General features: G+C 43.6%; 1 long non-coding RNA gene across 4 annotated transcripts in view; it reads left to right on the forward strand.

Annotated features, from left to right (window-relative positions):
* Window positions 1-18681, forward strand: part of LOC115351179 — a 161621-nt gene that overhangs the window by 88271 nt on the left and 54669 nt on the right. For all 4 annotated transcript variants that reach the window (XR_005934009.1, XR_005934006.1, XR_005934007.1 and 1 more), the window contains 2 exons: window positions 11814-11974; window positions 12507-12589. This is a non-coding gene — a long non-coding RNA (uncharacterized LOC115351179). The remainder of the gene's footprint in view (window positions 1-11813; window positions 11975-12506; window positions 12590-18681) is intronic.

Genomic DNA, 18681 nt, shown 5'->3' on the forward strand with positions numbered 1-18681 from the left:
CTTGCACACCATGGTAGACCCCTAGCTGCCAAAGGAGAGTAGCCAGGATGAGGTGCGAGGCAAGCAGCACCCTTCTACAGCCCACCCTAAACCACGGGAGGCTACGCTGACTGCACAAGCTGTGGGGGTCAGACCCATCTCTGGGCAATCCCCAGAAGGGAGTGGGTGAGCCCTAGTCCCTCAGTACCGCAAGAGCTAAGCAGGAGCTACATTCAATCTCTACTACTCATTAACGCCTTCTGCTCCTCATCCAAAGCTGTGGGGTTTTCAGGCTGCAAGGAGCAGCCAGTTTTGTAGAGCTTTTACTGTAGCGTTTCATCAGGCTGTGACCTGTATTTGGGATTGCTCAGATCCTTTCTCCCCCACTACAGTTCTTTGGCACTTGAGTGTTGTTTTCTTGGTAGTGATGCTCTGCTCTTTTCTTTGGATCCCAGCTGGCATTTGCTCGATGTGGACAGAGCACAGGAAGTTCTCCAAGTCCGTTTCAGAACATCAGATGCCCTTAAAGGTTTGAAAGGGCTTATCAGTCAGTGACTTTGCAAGAGCATTTCAGATGCACTGCAGAATTAATGGGTCAGGTAAACAACGAGCGGATCTTTTTTACTGTTGTGGGTCACAGACCGCCTTCTGTTTCACTGGGTCTTTTTTGCATGAAGTTTTATTCAACTTGGGAGTTTTATTGCATGAAAAGGGATTGGACTGGATAAACCAGCAGTCTTTCCTGAGGACCTAGCATGGTGTGATAATCACACAGTATTTTAGGCAACAGAGAGAATAGGAGCAATTGTATCCAGTACCTGAGTTATTGGAACATGCCTGCCTGTTCATGTGAGCCAGGAGAGAAAGAATGTTTTTCCTTTCTGAAGAGGGAAAATTGGAGGGAAGCTGTGCCAGAACCTTTCCAGGTTTAGAGAAGTGGAGGAAACACCTGCTACGCCATCAGCATTCTTGTTAACAGTGACTGCATGAGTGACAGAATCTGTCCCTTCCGGAGATGATTCAGACTCAGAAGACTCTTGGTAGTGATGACACGAACGCCTGGTAGCTCCTGAAAGCAGAACTAATGAGCAGTGCCACTCACTTAGCGTATGGTTTGACAACAGATGCACATGTTGGTAATTAAGTATTTGGCTGCATTACATTATTTTATTTTTGGATTTCTCAAACACACACCCATCGCAATCTCTAGACACATTTGCATGATTTAAAAGCATTAGACTTATATCATAACAAAGGTAGAAAAATCAGCATAGGGAAACTAAACCCCACTTTTCTGAAGGGCTCAGTAGCACATAGGCCTTCCTGTGCACCCCAAACCTAGGAAACATAGGCTCTGTATGGCAAAAATATACACAGGGAATAATCCCAGGGACTCCTTCCATGTTGAGCGGAGCTATGTCTGTGGTTTCAGACCAAACCAGTACACAAGTCTTGGACCAGGGTTTTCTTCTACTGTATGATCACATCCATCACTGCTTGTGACCCAGCAAAGGCTTGAAATGGCTTTGAACTTCCTGAACTTCATAAATACCTGAATGCAATTATACCTTGCAGCGCTAGAGAGCAGATTCAAATACTTCATCTTAGAAGAGATCTTCTGGAATGTTTTATTCTGTCCTTGCATGCCAGCAGTTAATGTATGTCAACACGTTAATGCTGACCTCAGCTACAAGCTGCAAAATATGTACATAATGGTGCTTGCTGGAGCATCTTGATCCCAAATTTTATACCTTTTCTAACTCAGTCCAGATACTTATTAAAACTCTCCGTTGGAGCCCATGCAGCTTTGCTGTATGTATCAGATGTACTGGAGGAACAGTTGCCCTAGAAATTATGGAATCACTTCTCAGGTGACTCTACCCAGGTTTCTGTGGTGGGTTGTTGAGGAGGAATTAGGGTGCATCATAAGGGCATGATGGAGAAGCATACAATGACTTAGTCCAGGAATAGTGCATGGCATTATGGTTTTCCCTGGACATTATCTTACAAGATAATAGTTCCCTTTTGCATCAAAGTTAGGAGCTGGGCCAACTACGTTGAACTTGAGTTTGTTTTGACATTCTGAAAGCAGCAGAACTAGTGAGAAGACCTGTTCTCTATCCTGATGTTAGTAATGGTACACAGCAGAGGTCCAAGATCTACCAGAATATCCATGTAAAACCACCTGTGAAGTTGCTAAATATTTTGAATGTCTGGAGTCTTGTCTAGAGATTCTCAACCTTGTTTCACAATTCAGAGAAATTCCAAGAATTTGTCACCACTGCCTTTCAAAAGTATAATTGTTCACAGACTGTGCCATCTTTCCATGAAAAGATAAAGTAAAAATCTCCTTGTTTTGCTCTCTATATTTGTAAGCATGGTTCTAGAGCTAAAATTGCAAGGTGCTGGTGCAAAGACGCTATTTTGCTGACTGAGAGGTGTCTCTGTGTATCTTTCTATGTTCCTTTTAACTGGCTGGAAAGTCTGCCTGTGTACACCAGAAAATGACTACAGCTTAGACTGAAGTAGAGGTTAGCTGTGCTTAATGAAAAAAGAATTTAAGTCAGCGCTGACACTGAGAAGAACATTTAGAATCTTGAAGGAGAAAGACAGAAATGAGAATACTAAGAAGAAAGATGTGACCAGGCAGCTCCACCTACAAACTGTAACCCTCCAGGGCAATCTCAGGTTTCTGCTATGTACTAGCATACAAAACAGATTACATCCTAACCTAGACTGCAAGCATGAGAGTATTGGAAATCTGTTGCAGGTGTTTGATGGTAAACAGTGTTTATAGCTGCCAGGATGGAAACATTTATGTGTGCGAGTGAGTGCAAGTGGAGGGCAGGCCTCAAACTTTCACCCCATTACCTTCACATTTCGGTTTTGTTTTGCTGAGGACTAGATGCCCTGTGATTTCAGCCTGCTAGTGAATTTAAGAAAGCACTGACGATTTTACTTGAGTATGTCCTGTGTTAAAATTTGAAATGCTAGAATCACCTGAGAAGTAGTGGGCTAATTTATCACAGGAACAAAAATATACAATGGAGACTGAATGGAAGAGGATGAGTTCTGACAGGCATGCCTTTACTTTTTCAAGCAAGTATTTTTTGCTTGGGTGGGTGGTGCATTAGTTATATATACAACTTATGCTTTTAGCTACAGCAAAATGTGAGAAGACATAATAATAGCTCTTCACGTTAAGGCTTCCTCTTTTTTTCTTTTTCAGTTCAGTTAGTTTGAGACTTTAGATTATTCTCTTTCTGAGAACTGGGGGAAGAACTCTTCAGTGTGAGTGGTGACCGGGCTGCCCTTAGCCTATGATGAAAATAGCAGCAAATTTGCTAGGGAGTTGAGCCAGAAGGTTGGACTTCCAGTGCAAGGCTCCTGATTACTGCCTCGCAGTAGTTCCCAGTCAGTCAGGAAGATAAAGAAAACAAACCTATCCATCCAAAATACAAGGCACGTTCACCTGTGGTGACTTAGTGTGTGTAAAGGGCTAAATATGCTCTTTCATAGGAAAAAAAAAAAAAAAAAGAAAGTAGTATAGCCAAAAGGGCAACATGTTTACTAAATTTTTGCTCCACACAGAGTGGTTGGCAATTGCCCACAATGAAACTGTAGCACGAGCAGGACTAATGAACCTGTTGGTGTCCCCAGTCAGGGCTGTGTGCAGGCTGGGGTGGGCAGGGAGGTGACAAGAGGTGTTTACCACAGCCCCAACACACCCACTGCCAGTGCGTTTTGTGGGTGGGGTGGATGTTAAGGAGGGGAAGGTTAACGAGCTTGTTCAAGCAATCTTGTGCAGCAAACCAGTAAGGGAACATCCTGCCTCCTTGGGGTAAAACATGCCCCTTTGGTTTCCCTTTTGGAAAATGCAGTTCTTAACTCCCACTTGTGCCACTCTGGAGTAAAAAATACAAGAATGTAAAATGGCTGGTCCTGCTCTGTCTTTTGGCAATGCTCAACCAGATGCCTAGGGAAGGGTATACAGGGCAAATGCAGGAATAAATTTCCTTCCTTCCTAAGCCACAGAAGTCTGTGGCTAGTACTGCAATGGATGTCTGTCTTGTGAATTTGTGTAACTGCATCTTGAGACCACGTACTTATTCACAATATGCTTTGGCAAGCAGCTCCTCAATTTAACTACCAGTTCTATTGAGAAGTACCTTGCCTCATTTTGGCTCTGTGTCCTGATTTCTATTTTGTGTCCCTCATTCTCAGTGAGCATTTCTTATTCACCTTTTCTATGTCACTTTTTTGCAAGAGTCATACGCCTTAATTTTCCATTCCAGGAAATGAAACATCTGAACCCCCATCATGTGTGCACCTTTGCGTGTTCAATGGAGGCTGTGATATGGGGCTGCAGCGGGTCTTTCCAGCAGGGATTTCTTCAGTATAGGCTTCCTTGGCTGCAGAGCAGCCATACAGGCACTTGTCTTCCTCAGCTCCAAGGGGAATGGACAGCTGAGGTGTGTCTGATCTCAGGGAGCAGTGAAGAAGTCATCCTTGTTTGCTTAATGCACATGAATGTGGTGCAGGGATGAGGGAGCACAGAGTGGAAACCATGCATCCTGCTCACTTCAGAACATTCAACAGGTCTGTAAAATCATCCTATTAATAAAAATACACCTTTTCTAAATTCTGGGAAGGTACAAGCACTTTAAAATCCTAGAACAGTTTAACCCCAACACAATATAACATAAAAAGTCTTAAAGTTGAGTAAGGTAGAACTGATTAGAGTTCAGGACTGGGGTCTGCAAAGCTTCATTCATGCATTGAGTCCCACCTCCTGTGAGCTGCCCGTGGAGCCCCATGGGGGGCTGGGCAGGTTGAGGGGAGGACACAATCAGGCATTTCCACAGCGCACAGGCTGAGAGCATTTGAAAACTAGAATGCCCAACTTTCCTTTTTTCCCTTCAATTGGGCAGATGCTTTAAAAAGCGGGCATTTCTTCTTTAATTTGTAGCTGTTAATTCATTTATAAACTACATGTGCTTCATGAGTGATTATGCTAATGTATTTAAGACTATTTAAACCCTTGCACTGATTAGCCTAACCATTCTTTTTAACTACATTGTACAAAGAAGATGTTATCTTAAAAATGTGTCTAACAAAACTCCATAATCACAAATATGCTACTTTATTGAATGCAACTATTGGCTTTACTGAATTCAGCCACTTGCACTTTGATTTTTAACATTCTGTTTTACTTTGTATTCATGTATACTATATGGTGGGACTAGGCTGGTGGAATGCATTTAATGGCAAAAATAACCAGTTAAATTTATATTTCATCCTGTCTCCAGGCAAAAGAATTTGTGGGGTCACACTCAGCTCATGCGTGCAGAGGAGCAAGCGGGCTGTAACCCCTCTGAGGCAGGTGGGATGTATTGGCTCTCTGCCGTGAAGTAGCACAACATGGGCCCTGGCCCTAGATTCTGCTCTGAGGTCTGCCAGGTGCTACAGGGCTACAGGCAAATCACTCAGCCCAGCGGGTCTGGTTTTCCCCATCTGTATGGGGTAATGATGCTTAGCTACCTTCGACTTTTACTGATGAGAAGTGCTATCTGAGTCATAGCCATTGTTATTAAAGGTATCTGGAGTGATGATTTCTTTGGGCATCTTCATGGTGAAGGTGGCTGAGGCCATTCTGGGCAGCTTCCCCTGAGGCTGCTGTGGTGTCAGTGTCATCATCTAGTAGTGTCACTTCTTGATGAAACGATCCAGGGATTATAAAGAGAAATGAGGATCTGTGCTCCCTCTGTACTGCTCTGAAAGCAGCAAGGGTGTTTTGAGTGATCCACCTGATACAAAAAACTTGTTGCCAGCTTGCAGAAGGTCTTCTGCCAGCAGGGTCCCAGGGTGTGACTCTGCTGGAGGGACAGAGCTTCTGCCTTTCGATTTGGAGGGGCAAACCCGTTCTGCCATCTCTGAGGCAAAATGACAGAGCTCTTTGACATTTTTGTTGGTACCTCTTTTAAAAATCTGTCTTAAGACAAATTTAAATTAAGAAGGTTTTTGGTTGAGTGTTGCTACATGACCCCAGCACACCATGAAGTCAGGAGGGCTGTTCTTTTGGGAGGGGGCTGCAGGGCAGAGCAGCCTGATCCCCGCCTGGCCCACCAGCATCCCAGCCGCATCAGTTATGGGGCAAGGCCATGCATCCCCCCAGCCCTGGAGGAAGCTGAGGAGGACGAGCATGGTAACGAGCATGGGCAATTCTAAGCCCTTCCACCCTGGCCATTTGTTTAGCCCTGTTCTTCCTCTGTGTGCCGAGTGCTCTCGGCAGCAGACGTTCGAAACAGTTAACTGAGCTCTGGGCTTTGTGTGAAATAACTGCGAAGGTCAGAGTAAAACACAACATACTTATCTCAACTGATCTGAAAATTACCCTCATCAACGGCATTGTTTATGCCTGATAGATAGCCTGAGCACCAATTACAGTTGTCTTTTCCTGAGGTGCCATCCGGGGTAGGTGTGCAGGGTGGAGATACGGGGGAGGGAAGGGGCTCTGCGACCTGGGGGTTGTGGCAGCAGGTCCCCAAGGAGCCAAGCCTAGGATCCCGTGCCAGCTCACCTTGGCATCCTCTATCCTCCTCTTTGCAGCAGTCTCAGAATTATGTCACGGTTGGTTTTGGGGTTTTTTTGAGATCTAGTGCTGATGGTACTGCGTGGAACAAAAACACAGAGGCATTGCCTGTCCCAAGATGGCCACTCTGAGGCACAGCCACTCGGGCAGGATACAGAGAGAAGGTTGGCTTGTGTTGCGGTCCTTGTTTCCCTTTGCTATCAGAGTTGTGTTCACAAACAGAGGTCATCTTCCCTCCCATCCTCTTCTTCAGGGGAAAGCTGTGTCTTGGGGGATTGGCAGAAGATACAAAAGAGAAGGAAATGTGGGAAGATAGTGGCTGGCCTGATCATGGAGGGTGGGATGCGAGAAATACAATAATACACACAACAAAAAGAGGCAGAAATGAACCAAGGGGAGAAGTGAGGATCTTGAAGGGGTGATAGACAATGACATTTTGATATTTACATCTTTTTCTGTGCCTGACAGGCAGTAATTCATTTCTGGGAGGCTCTTTGTACACTGTGCCCTGCTTGGCTACGCATGCAGGAAATGGATCTAATCTTGTCCTAAAAATTCACAACTTGCATTGACTACTTTAAGAACTCCGATGAGGAAAAGAGAGCAAATGCATCCCAGGATCCATCAGTGGCATAAAACTATAAGCTCTGCATAGTAGTGTCAGATAGTACAAGTGGAAAATAAAAAAGTCTGAGATAGACATCTGTGTATCTAACACTATAAAACTACTTTCAAAAAAGTGCCGTGGAAGGAACACATGGAAGAAGCTATGCTACTTTGCTAAAATGTGGTATTTAGAGACTAGTTTGCCCAAAGGGGCAACTGCTTATACACATGCGGCCCCGTCAAGCAGAACTCCTGCACCCGCCCGTTGGGAATAGTGACACCTGTGCACACGGGTGCTGACTTTTGCATACACAGAAGCTGCTTTTAGGGTGCATGAGTGCAAGCACTCCTCCCTGAACATCTGCAGGTGCGGCTGCATGCAAAGAGATAAAGGGAAGTTGAAAGGAGGCAATAGTATGTGCCCTTCATGGTAAAAAGTCATGAGTCACACTTCAAAATACCATAAGATTCCATGTTTCCAGGCTTTTGTCTGCAACCAGGAAGGCCAGAGTTTCAAGGACAGCAGGTAATAACCTCCAGGAAAGAGGACTGTGAGCCCAGCAAAGCGTGGGAGCTGACAACCCTGAAACTTTATCCCCAGATGTGTAAAAACAGCTGCAACTGAACTGCCCACAGCACAGATTCGGTGTCACTCTCTGTGTCACTGTTGAAGTGTAAGCCAGGAGACCCTCTTGCTGTCCTTGTAAGAATGGAGAGTGAAGCAAAGAGCTGCACAGCTTGTGGCGACTCAACTCCCACAAGAATGGCAGCATCAATGCAGGGATGTCGCACATCAGCACGGCTTCCTTTGTACGCATGTGTGCAAAGCGCAGGCTAAAAATGTGTGCGTGCGGGTTCTGCTTTGAGATAAGCCATGTCAAGGTCAAGCTAGATGAGTAAGGGTTAAACACCCATCTCACTGCAATGTGGGTAACAGTTGCATTTTAGTACTTAGGTATTTAGTGTCATAAGAGAGTGTTTTTTTCTTAAGTGGAGAGATTTACAGAAGGTATGTTGGATCTTAGGACAGATGATAGAGCAAACTGAAACCAGCTAAACCATGAGCACAAAACCATGCTGCTTTTTCTTCCATGCCACTAATTGGGGGAGTTAAAAATCTTACCTACTTTCTTTATTAAAAAATAATACCAGATTTGCACTTGTATGGATTTCCCTAAAAATTTTTCATAGTCCTGAGAGCCACACAGTATTGCAGGGAAACTTACTACTGAAAAGCAAATAGAGACATCTAAAAAAGAAAGATGAGTAAGAAGAGGACCTAGTCTGTGATTTAATTGGAATCAATGGGAATTGTGCCATTTGCCTTTGGTGGCAGCAGAATCAAAGCTGAAACACCGGCTGTAGTTTATTTTAGATTGCTGCCTGTCTGAGTTTAGATTTCAGATATCTCCACAGGGTTCTTTTTCTTTCAACTATCTACAATTTATGGCAGCAATGTATATTCTAAATATTTTCCTCTACCAGAGAATCAGCTGACCCTGTAAGGTCTGTGGGCAAGGCAAACCCTTTGTCTTTTTTTCCAAGAGAGAGGTCTGCAAGGTGTGAGTCTAAAGGGGGTGGGTATTGCACTGCAGGAGGATGTGCCTTGGGACCAGGCCTGAAAAGCTGCGTGAATGCAAGGGTGAGAGGTTCGGACAAGTTGTGCTACTCAGCACTTCTCAGGTAGAGATATGGGGAGCAGAATCCAGCTAAGTGGACTGGAGACGGAGCAGCCTGCGGGGTGAAAGTCTCAACAGGTCGTTGGCTGAGGACTGAGCTCTAGGGGTGAGGAACCAGTGGGGAAGATGGGGTGGAAGAGCCTGATGTTGCCAAATAAATCCGTAATCTCTTGGAAAGTGCTGCACTGTTGTGAAACAGAGCACAGGGGGAAATATCCTCATGTAGGGAAGAAGGAAAAAATAAGGCCTGAAGTCAAAGAAAGAGGCTTGCAGAAGGCAACAGGGAAATGGTATCCATTTGGATAGATGTAACAGTCTGTGTAAAGTTAACACTTATATTTGAGTAGCAGTACTCTTCTTGCTGGTAAAGGTATATGATTATCTTTGGATGATGAATGAAAAATAGAAGTCACTTAGTCTTCGAGAAAACAAAGTAGTTCCTGAGAAGTCAGCATCTTCCGCAGCTCCTATCTGCTCTTTAATATGGGTTAGTGGGAAGGGACAGGCAGAGATCTCTGCGGGGGGTTTAGGCAACCAGACAAAGGGGAGAAACTAGTGGTGAGCCCTTGAGACACCATGTGATCTGAACAATAGATACCTTTGATGTTGGAAAGAGAGGAAAAGTTTTACAAAACGAAATGCAAGAAAAAAGTCATGAATGTTGGGTAAAGGGAAATGTCTAAGGGGCCAGGGCACAAAAGCAGCAGCATCCTTGTGGAGGCATATATGGAAGCCATGAGCATGTGTTGAGCTTTGTAACAGCCTAGCCAGGAATCACTAAAAAAAATCACTAAGAAAAAGAGTTGAGGTCCATCTTAGAGAAAAAGTTGTCGTTTGCAGAACTTCAAAGTTTCCTGGAGCACTCCTGCTGTGGGTCATTTTACCTGACAGGTTTACTGAGGCCAAGCATCATGGCTGTGTTTTCTCCCTATCCCTTTTTATCTGGTCAGAGGAGAAAAATACTGGACATGAAACAGGCACTCAGCTCTGCTCTAGTCCTCTCAATGGCTAGGATCAAGCCATTGATTAAGCCATCATAGTTCAAAGGAATAATGAAAACCCTCACACTCTTCCACTTATAAACTGTCTCCCACCAATGTGTGTTACTGAAGATGCCTAGAGCAGACGCTATCTGACATTATAATAGAAAGCAACTGATAGGCAATTCTCTCTGCTAGAGCAACCAGAGCTGAAGAGGTAATATAACCTCCTATAAGTGAGGACAAATGATGACTGAGATGTTTCTATCCCAATGAATTGTACAACACATACTCTGCTGTCCTTGGGTCTGATTCTGCATTTCTTGAATATTCTAATGTGCAAATAATGTTGAGAGGAGTTCTGGGCATGTGGGGAATGTAGCTAAGGCTCGACATGTAGAAGGTGTTAGCAAATTATTGCCTGAAGCACAAAGGCCACCTGGACTTGTGTCTACAAAGGTTCCAGTGGCAGTAACCAAATGAGGTTTTGTTGAGTTGCTCTGAGTAGGAAGGACGTGTTTGCTTTGCTAAAAGAAACTAGAATTTATGGATGTCGTGGTTTAAGCCCAGCTGGCAACAAAGCACCACAAAGCCGCTTGCTCACTCCTCCCTCACCGGTGGGATGGGGAGGAGAAAACATAAAGAAAAGCTCATGGGTTGAGACAAGGATAGGGAAGGATTGCTCACCACTTATGGTCATGGGCAAAAACCAGGCTCAAATTGGGGAAAAAACAAAATCAATTTAATTTACTACCAATCAAATCAAAACAGGATAATGGGAAGTAAACCCAAATCTTAAAAACACCTTCCCCCACCCCTCCCTCCTTCCCGGCTCATCTTCACTCCTGAGTTTCTCCACGTCCTCCCCCCCCAGCAGTGCAGGGGGACAGGGAATGGGGGTTGGGGTCAGTTCCTCACACGTTGTCTCTGCTGCTCCTTCCTTCGCAGGGTGAGGACTCCTCACTCTTCCCCTGCTCCACCGTGGGGTCCCTCCCACGGGAGACAGTCCTTCACGAACTTGTCTGGCGTTGGTCCTTCCCATGGGCTGCAGTTCCTCACGAACTGCTCCAGCGTGGGTCCTTTCCGCAGGCTGCAGTCCTTCAGGCACAGACTGCTCCAGCATAGGCTTTCCCATGGAGTCACGGCTGTCTTCAGGCATAGCCACCTGCTCCGGCGCGGGGTCCTCCCCGGGCTGCAGGTGGAGATCTGCTCCCCCGTGGACCTCCCTGGGCTGCAGGGGGACAGCCTGCCTCACCATGGTCTTCCCCATGGGCTGCAGGGGAATCTCTGCTCCGGCGCCTGGAGCACCTCCTCCCCTCCTTCTGCACTGACCTGGGGGTCTGCACAGGGGTTTCTCTCACATTCCAATCTCCTCTCCCGCTGCAGGTTCCCCTTCTTAAATCTGTCCTCCCAGAGGCGCTACCACCGTCGCTGATGGGCTCGGCCTTGGCCAGAGATGGGTCTGTCTTGGAGCCAGGGAAGCTTCTAGCAGCTTCTCACAGGAGCCGGCCCTGCAGCCCCTTCCCCACTACCAAAACCCCGCCACACAAACCCAAAACAATGGAGCTGAATGCTAATGAGACCATTTGAAACTAAAATCAGAGTAGTCTATCTCTGTCAATTGATTTGAATAATATCATACTGAAGTTAAAAAAACCTCAAACAAAACCCCAAACAAACTAAAGCAAAGCACATTGTATCAATTTTTAATTTGTTAACATTATTTGAATGTTATGTGCTTTCTGCATCTCTCTGAGCCACAAATAACTAGATGGGATCCATCCCCCAGTTATCTGTACTAGGTTCTTCTTCCTCATTCCAGTGTGATTACATCATGTTGAAAATGCTTTGGGTGAATGCATGCATTCAGATACTCTTACCGAAACCTCTAAGAAACAAGAACAATTAGCAGTATAGGGGACCAACATATTTAGATTATCTGTTGTTCAGCTTAAAAATTCAGTTTCTCTTTAACAGGTTTTCTCTGCATGGTTTCATGAAGGATAATTTTTGGAGGAAAGTTGCACAGGAGGGGAAGAGGGTTCAGGAGCAAGACAGATCTCCACGAAGTTAAATTTATCTATTCACTGTGAACCCAGAGCCCGACAGTTGATCATGACATATGTATCGGCCCAGAGGTAAACACAAAGGAGTTTATTAATGTGGGTGGCATGATTAGCATGAAATAGAAATAGTACTTAGCATTTATAAAGTATTATTATTGTGATTAAATAAAACAATTTTAATATAATGGTTCAAAGAGACAACATCCTTTTTAAAGGTAGGAAACTGAGGCTTATTAAGGCTTAATGACACACACAGGGTCACACCGTGAGTTTGAGGGATAAGCAGCTGAATTAGAAGACCTGACTTCCATTATAATGCTCTACATTAGATGACAATCCACAACAGAAAGAATGAATGGAAATAAAAAAAGGCAGATGGAGAATGAAAGGAAACGGGCATAAGTGTTTGAAATAAATATATGCAGTGGGCAAGAATGAAACTGGTAATTGAAACGTTTGCTGACTTTTAAAGAGAATTAAATGTATTTGCTTGCAGTGCATTTGGAATAACAGGCTACTGAAAGGGATGATGGGGCCTGTGAGAGAAAGTGAAAGCATTTACTGAGGATGTTGCTAAAAGCTATATTTTTGCCTCCATTTTCAGGAAGGAATAAGAGGACAGATGGCAGAAATTTCCCAAGGGAGAAAAGAGAATTACTAGAGAAGATCAGAATCAGACCTGCACAGGTGATCATGAAATCGAAATGCCTGAAAACTCAATTTCTCAAGGTCGATATAACCCATGCCTAGGTAACCAGCTTCTCTGAATTCTGAGGCAAATGGGACAACATGAGAAAACTGGGAGGTGCTGGAAGACTGGTAAGACTGTAGTGTCAGTGATGACCTGGAGAGAATCAGAGTACATCAGAGTATTATCAGCTGGGTGGTTTCTATTTTTTGTGTGTTTCTGCACCACTCTCATTGCTGGAGTATCAGACCACCTTCAGTGACATCACCCACGTGGCCTTAGAGCTCTCAGCCTCTCCTCCTTGGAGAACAAGTGTGTCTTGGGGGGCCTTGTTTCAGTAGCATTTTTTTTGTTATTATTAGTGTGTGTATTGTAGAATATTTGTGGCAACAGGATGGGCTGAGAAATGTGTCTTGTGCCTGAAGTGGAAGGTTGTAGGTTAGGGAGGAGACTGCATTTCACAGTATCGGTTGCTCCTGGAAGAGGTCTGGTTGGATTGGAAATTACTGGAGATCTAGGAAAATAAGGACAGGAGTTCCTCCTCCCTTGCCATAGCTGTTGACCTTACCTCCAGCTGATTTGCGCCCGCTTTCTCTCTGCTTTAGGGATAAAGACCCTTTTCAGATGACCATTAGACTCCAGCTGTACAGAGGAATGCAGTTCTGTTCCAGTTCCAGTCTAATAACCAGATTTTGTGAGATGTCTTGTTCCTAATGCCATGGGAGCTGAAGGGGAATACAGTGAGACGGCTTAAATACTGTGATTTGATTATTCGTAGTTAGCATGATTGCATGAGAAATAATATGTCTACCAAAGAGAATCTGTTTGGTTTTGACTTCTCTGAGGAAATGCAAAGAATTTCAGTGGATTGACATTGTGATTAGAGTTTAACTTATGGACTTTATGGACCATCTGGATATTATAAACGTAACACAGGCTGATCAAGCCTATTCAGTGCTGAAGAGCAGGTTTCTACTTCCAGACCAGTGTCCAGAGTGTTATCATCAGAACTGGGCCTTTCTCTCTCTTCTTAGTGGATGTCACAGAAACTTGCCAAGGGAGGTGTGAGCTCTAGGAGATGCTCAAAAAGTGCTTCATTTCCCATGCTGTTGGTAATGACTCTTCCTCTTATGTCAAATTCTTTTGTTCGGTCACAACTGAACTGATGATGGGCTGGACAGTCATCTTGCTGGGTCCTGGTTGGGCTGCTCTGGAAGAATTAATGTCCAGAGTAAGAACAATTTTTTGAAAACTAAGAAAAAGCCAGAGAATATTTTGAGCTGGAACAAACAAATTAGTAGTGCTGACCACTGAACTGTGTCAGAGACACTTAGGTACTCCTGGATTTCATATAGCCTTACTTCTACCTTTCAGAATTTGTATTTTCCTTTACCAAAGAGCATTTTTTCTGACATTAAGAAACCACTTGGAACGTCTGTTGTCCCTTAGTCTTATGTCACTACTAAGCCTAACTTATAAATCTTGAGGGTGCAGCGTGTTACCCTTATCTAAAAGGTGCAAGTAATGATGCAAAAAGTCACTTGCCCTGCAAGTATGCCTTGTGTTGCCCACAATAAATATCTGTCTGAGGGAAAGAATAGATGGGGAAGAGGTCATGCGTGGCTTATGTTGATTGAAGCTATGCTTGTGCCCAGTACAGTAAAGATACTGTTCAGTACTTATCTTCCTTGTGAAAATATTACTGTTGCAATAGTACCAACATATCTATGTGTGTCAATCATCTCTCATGCAAGCACCAGCTGGGGAAGTTCCTTCTGCCCCATCACGTATGCAAGTGGTGCCTCTTACCTTTGTTGCAAGTCATCCTCCTCTATTCTTCATGAGTGTCAGCTGTCCCTGTGATCACACTGCTGACACTTCTAACTTGATCTGTCTGCATTCCATTGAGGTACCTCACCAGGCAGTGCTTCTGGATGAAGCTTTGCCCAAAGGCACTCCCATGCTCGAGGTTGGGTAAGGACATCAGGCCCAGCCGTGAGCTGTGTGTGATACATAGGGTTCACGAGCCTAGGAATAGTCCTTGCAAGTTTTGCCATGCACTTGAGAAGCTCAACTCCTTCCTGCCTCTGCGTTGCTCACAGTGGTTGGTGGTTTAGTGTCGCCGTTCGCACGGGCCTTCCCCGTCCCCTTCCCAGCAGTGCTGGGGAGGAGAGTTTGTGCTCACACAGTGTCTAAGTCCAGATCAGAGGTGCAGCTCGCTTGAGTAGGATGCAGGTGGTGGGAGTGGGAGTGTGCAATCGCTCGCAGTTGTGCTGGGTGACAGCTAACCAAGACGGCTTCCTCCTCCCACGCACAGGGCCCAGCTGAGAAGTGCTGTGAACGCAGTGCCGCTTGGATTGCTTCTCTGTTCTCGCTTGCTGTTGAGATGTGCAGCGGGCTCTCGGTCGGAGCGGGTGGGATGAGGTCACGTCCTCTGTACCACGTCAGAACGGGAGTGACGAGAATCTCCCATCTCAGTGCATGAGGAGTCAGCTTCCAGCGAGGTCTGGTGGCACTGGCAGTTCTTGGTGTGTTGTCATCCTCTGAGGAGCAAGTTCCCTCTGTTCAGACTTATTTCTTACACCGAACGATGACCAAAGTTACATGTTGGTCTACACCAGCAGCAAATTTCTCCCAGGCGTTTTCATCCTTCAGTTGTTTAAGCCATACTCTTATGAATGATCAGTGTGAAGTGGGCTCTGAAGAAGAAAATTAATTCTGTCTCAGTGCAGTGTTAGGTATTCTGGATACTTTAAATCAGCTGTATATAAAATGGTCAACCTCTTTCTCACCCCATGGCAGGACTTTCGTTTCTCCTTGATTAGATATGGTATCTGGCTTAATATGGGCTGAGGCTTGTTGAGTAGATCTGGTTATTGTATTTACTTGTGCAGTAATTGAGATTGATACCCACTGAAATCTCAGCAAGAGTTGAATAAAATTTAATTCTATTGCAGTCAAAGGTGCTGCTTGGTATGGTGCCCAGCAGTGGTCCATCACTGGGACTCCTCAGTTCACTGGTAATAAAAATAATAAGTAATAAAGCCACAGTTGATAATAGTTTAGTGAGAGTGTGTTGTTTGAATTGGGGTTTACAAGAACAGATCATCACCACATCTCTTGCCTACCTTTTCAAGGAAATCTTAAAGACCATTTTTTTTTTTTTCTCTCTGAAGTCTATGTTCTTTTTATACCTGGGATTCTGTGTATGTTGTATATCATGAACATCAAGCATGCAACTCTTTCTGAGCTGCAAACTTCTGCTATGGATAGAGTACCAGTAGGGATAATAAATAGGAACTAAATTTACATTCTTCTTTTTTTTTTTTTCCTTTTTTTCTTTTCTTTTTTTTTTATTTGGGGAAGCAATTTACATGTTATGCTTTTGGATCCTAAAGCAAAAGGAAATGTGCTTGACACTAAAATTGGCTTCGTGGCTCCAGTTTTCTCAGCTCTGCACCACCTGCCTCTAATCAAACTGTCCAATTACAGGAAACAATTGTTTTCTTGCTTTCTGTTAAGTGCAGAAATTCATCCACTAAAGGACTTTTTACCAAGTGTTGCTTTTAACAAAACCACTTTCACAATTTGTTTGAAAAAAATGTATTGATGTTTATGTCCAGCTTGCATGTTAGAATTCAAACATATGGTCAATAAGATCCACACAAAGTCATTCACAAAATAGTAACATTTATCTTAACTGATTGTAGGGTTTGGAAATCTCTATTGTATTGGAAGCAACTCAGTGGACATTAACAGAGTTTCACTATTGTTGTGGTAAGCTGAGAATCAGGCCCTGATCTATAATTATCACATACATGAAGAGCACTGATAATACAGAAGGGAAATTGGTCTCCCTAGATATACTTCCTTAATGTGAGACAATGACTTCAGGCTGTTTCTGAGCTGCAAATCTCCCAGGTGAAGTCTTGCTGGAGTAGAATAAAGTAGAATAAAAAGCAGAGTAAGAGGATCCAGCTTTGGTTAACAATGCTTTCCTTGCGAAACTAGATCGCAAACCAAATTATAGCCTTAACACAGTCAGTCCTACAGAAATACATGAGTGAGATCACATAGAGAAAGTGAATGCACAACTTGTCCTCTCTCATTGTAACAACGATGTTTATGTGTCTTCACCTAACAACTGCTTTTTATCTGCAAAGAAACAGATTGATAAGGAAAATATTAACAACATCCTCTATAATTTAGGAGCTTACCAATTATACTAAAGGTATTTGATCGCCTCACAAACTTTGTATGATATAAAATAGAGTAAGTAAGAGTGTAATGATCCTAGTTAAGAGGCCTGTATAAAAAGACATTTAAAACACTGTAAAATTTCCAGAAGCATAAGGCAGTTATTGGAAACTACTGAGTAGAGGAAACATGAGGAGCTACTATTCACTGCCTCATAACATGAGAAGGTGGGGGGTATTCTATGAATTGACAGTCGATAAATGCAAAACAGATAAATGAGTAACTCGTAGGCATTAACTAGTAAGCCATCAGCATGTGGAAATAATTTCCATAGGAAATCTATATTAAACTGCAGCACAATTGGCAGCATTGCTACAGCCATGTTGAGAGGGGTGATGTACTGAAAACTAGGTTTTGTTTCCAAAATGTGTTTAATATGTGTCTGCGTACTCACATACAACTTGCAGCAATACTAACTGGATCAATAGACTGTGATTTCCTCTGTTAGTTGAATCAATGAGGAGGTGTTTGGTATACACTAGAAAAAGCTTTCGAAATTGGATACAATACACTATATGAGAATTTCTCTTTGTCCTCATAACTGTACTTGTCTATGCCTTTTTTTTTTCTCCCACATTTTCCAATTTTTCTGCCTTTTAAATCAAGATCAAGAAGGGAACAATGCTGGAGATTTCTATGCTGGCTGGCTTGTACTGTTTAGCAACTTTTTGTTTGTGTGCTGAAGTGGGGGTTGGGGAATATATCACTTTATTCCTGTTATTTCCAAGATTGCTTTAGTCACACTTGAACGGTTAATCTTGATGCATTTATATGGATAGCGCAGTGGTATATAAGATAAGAATAAAAATTCAGTAACTATAGAACAAATCTCCATTGCTTTTAAAAGAGAATAAAAGAGAAGAGTAACCTAACACAAAGCAAATGTTGCTTGCAGTGCAGTAAAACCCAGACAAAATCTGAAATGCTCCATAAAAAGGGAGCCAGCATGTTTACCAATTGTTATTCCTATGGCATGGGTGATTGTTTCATTTTATTGTGTAACCTGTTATTTATTACAGTGCCCATCAACATAGTAACATCCATTCTTCATATGATGGGTGCAAATATATTTTATATATGTTAGCCAAACAGTGTGAACAAATACAGCCTGACTTCCCTGGAGCTCTTAGCTCCAGACACCTGAGAAGCCAAGCTAATACCCTGAATGTCAAGAGCTCGGGTCTAGTGGAAGGTAGGTACGAAGAGATACAATTCCCAGCACTCTTAACATTGCAGTTGGTGCCTATGTCCGTTTTTAAAAGGAGATACAAGGTTTGGTCCTAAATCTTGGGTAATGCAGAGAAGAGAATTTGGAGAGCAAAGGAGGTTCAGAGCAGTGGAGAGCGTTGCCTAAAGGTTCTTCGTATGGGTGAAAAGGAACATAGGTACATACGGTCCATATGTTCCAGTTATATAGGTCTGTATGGAGTTTTTAGAGTTATAAGAAGCTGGAGCGGTGGATATGAAGGTACTGGGGGAAGAGTAAGGTTAGTGGGTTGCAATGCAAGGATGAGGGGTATGGGTATAGAAGAAGTTCCCACATAGATGCTGGAAATGCTGGGAATTGGCAGAAAAAAAGTATCATACAGGGAGAATTCCATCGTTATAAAACCTTGTCCCTTGTTATAAATTGACCCTATTTTTCCTGCTGAAGCGGGGAAAGGTTGTCCTCTGATTTCCAAGTTTCCTTTCCTATATTCCACTTGAGCGGTCATCCACTGTTGGTGTCTTGCTTTCCAGTTTGAAACATGGTCATCCTGCCAGGTGTGTGCATACACACATCTGCATGCACAGAGGGTTACTCCCAGCCCGGCCCTGCCTCCAGTGACCTGAC

This window comes from Aquila chrysaetos, chromosome 15 (assembly GCF_900496995.4).
Source record: "Aquila chrysaetos chrysaetos chromosome 15, bAquChr1.4, whole genome shotgun sequence".
Classification (NCBI taxonomy): domain Eukaryota; kingdom Metazoa; phylum Chordata; class Aves; order Accipitriformes; family Accipitridae; genus Aquila; species Aquila chrysaetos.